Here is a 2,500-nt window from a genome sequence, read left to right as displayed (position 1 = left end):
CCACCGCAACTTTCCGATGTCTAGCACGACGCCAGCCAAAATTCACAAAGAAGCAACGCTGGCAGCTCCCCAGAAACGGGTCCAAGGGTTTTTTGTTCCAAATTATAGTTAATTTTAGACGACGTCAGAATCAGGCTTGTTCTTGCTAGAGAGTGAGTAGTGAAGTATGTTAACCAGTTCAGATGTGAACAGAATCATAGAATGGATAACTAGCAAAACTTACTTAATATCCCCACTAAAAATCTCTCGTAATTCTCGGCCATCCTGACTAGAATACAAAATGAGTAAATACACAAGAAGTTTTTGTGAACTCTCATGATCGCCTGAGGGAATCAGAATATCTCGATTTTCCAATATCAAATAATAGAAAGAACGGCAAGACGAAGCGAGGCAGGCCGTCCCACCTGATATGGAATGCCAGCGTTCTCCATTATCTGAGGCACAGAGGCCATATAAAAATTTATTATTCCCCCCACCCCCGGTCATTACCCCCCCCCCCCTTCCGCAAAGAGCTGAGAAGGGTCGCCAGTTTATCTTTATCCTTGTTGTTAATTTGGTTATTCACTCATTTTGATTCGTTATTTATTTCGTTTACAAGTGTGTGTGAGGTAATACAAGAATGTTGTGTATTCAGCTGCATCCAAATTCGATAACCTAACAATATTTTGTAGACTTCTTGTGCGTTCTCTCAAATCAGCTGGCTGGCCGCATGTCGGTGCCGAAATTGGGAAAACATATCGTACGTTTGAAATGCTATTTCTGTTTCTTAGATTAAGATATCACTTCTGGCTATATTTGTGCTATTTTCTGCAGTTATAATACTCGTGTTCCATGAAGCAAACATGAGGCATTCACATATGCAAAGTCCGTCATGCAGAGTATAATCATGCGTGTGGCGGAGACGGCTAAGGTAGTTGCGTTGGCGGCCGTCAGGGGGACGGACGGCGGACCGAATATTTTTGAGCAAAAAATTATCTAAATAAAATTCGAAAGGCGCCATAGTGACTGGGTTCAAGGTAAGCGGAGGGCGTCAGAGCAGTTTTGGAAGGTGTTGGAGTGAAATAATAGAGAAATAAACCAACAACAGTGGTGATATTCGCGTTGGAAAAAGAGGGCGGCGGGCGAGCCTCGCGTAACTCTTTCGACCCAAAAACGAAAAGGGAAATGAAAGCAGGCGGCGATTAATCGAATTGAGGAGACTTGGGTCGCGTCGGCCGCTGCTGTGGACCAGTGTTCGTCGATATTTATGTCTCCTAAGGTATGTGCAGCTGTCAGTGTATCTTAATGAATAAAAAGTAACAAAGTGAATGGCAACATCATATGAAAAATAAAAAACGAAAATTTGACTAAAAATAACTTGACAAAGAGGGTTGGGGTTTGTGAACTCGCCACTTCTACGAAGCCATAGTCACGCCGCACCCCTTTCCTGCCCACAAGCCCCGAATGGTGGATTAATTGGCAGTATGATGAGCGGAAAATGTGATTGTCTGTGAAGTTGTGGCCGGTCTCGGTGGAGGACCTTGGGGGCGGGTAGGCTTCTTGCAAGTAGGCCTCTCGCCCGGGAAGGAGGAAGGCAAGCGACTTTCGATGGCAGGTTACTTGGGAGTGTGTAATCTTAATGTGACGGAAGAGATCACAGCATCATCTGAATGGGATGTCAGTGAAATGCAAAAATGTTAGGTCATGTACTTGGCTGTGGAACCCTTAGAAATGTTTTGAAGTTTTATTCCAGTGAATACCTCCCTAAACAGTGTATGGGCTATTTATCATTGGCATGACTTTTATTGTGAACTATTTTGATGTCAGCATTGATATGTATTGGATGTGATAGAAATGTTAATTGGTAAGCTTGGATAGGAAGTTGCCATTTCTTTAAAGTGCATTGTAAACCTTTGAAAGAATAATTTATTAATTTGATTAGCATTGTTCAAATAGTTAATCATCTACCACAGTACTGATTTTGAAAGAAAACTTAGTATTATTTATATTGCAAATTGTTCTGTTCATTTATGATAACATACCATTTGATATATATATATATATATATATATATATATATATATATATATATATATATATATATATATACACACACACACACACACACACACACACACACACACACACACACACACACACACACACACACACACACACACACACACACACACACACACACACACACACACACACACACATACATACATACACGTTGGTACTTGTTAATGCAATGCACCCTCTATAGACAAGTCCTCCCTTCTATTTATTACCTAGGCTGTGGCAATCCCCCAGTACTCCTTTATTAGCAACATTAAGAACTCAGGTTGTAGACTTCCCATCATTTCATGGTAAATTTAAGCCCGCCAATACCTTTGTTTTTTACGGCACTATTTTTTCTGCACTACAAGTTTGCAGTGTCTATCTCCCTCTATCTCTATGTCGCTCTCTGTAACATTAACGTCTATTACTATTCATAATTTTTTTTTCTTTTTTTTTTTCT

The 2,500-nt window shown here is 40.6% G+C and overlaps 1 long non-coding RNA gene across 1 annotated transcript in view; it reads left to right on the top strand.

The window, feature by feature from the left end:
* The first annotated feature begins 813 nt into the window (after positions 1 to 813).
* The window catches only part of LOC138864201 (uncharacterized), a 15,128-nt gene continuing 13,441 nt past the window's right edge, over positions 814 to 2,500 (top strand). Inside the window, exon 1 of the long non-coding RNA XR_011399089.1 lies at positions 814 to 1,258. This is a non-coding gene — a long non-coding RNA (uncharacterized lncRNA). The remainder of the gene's footprint in view (positions 1,259 to 2,500) is intronic.

This window comes from Penaeus vannamei, chromosome 15, assembly GCF_042767895.1.
Source record: "Penaeus vannamei isolate JL-2024 chromosome 15, ASM4276789v1, whole genome shotgun sequence".
In the NCBI taxonomy this organism is placed as follows: domain Eukaryota; kingdom Metazoa; phylum Arthropoda; class Malacostraca; order Decapoda; family Penaeidae; genus Penaeus; species Penaeus vannamei.
The sequence above is the reverse complement of the archived record's forward strand: the minus strand, read 5'-3'. Positions and strand labels throughout refer to the sequence as shown.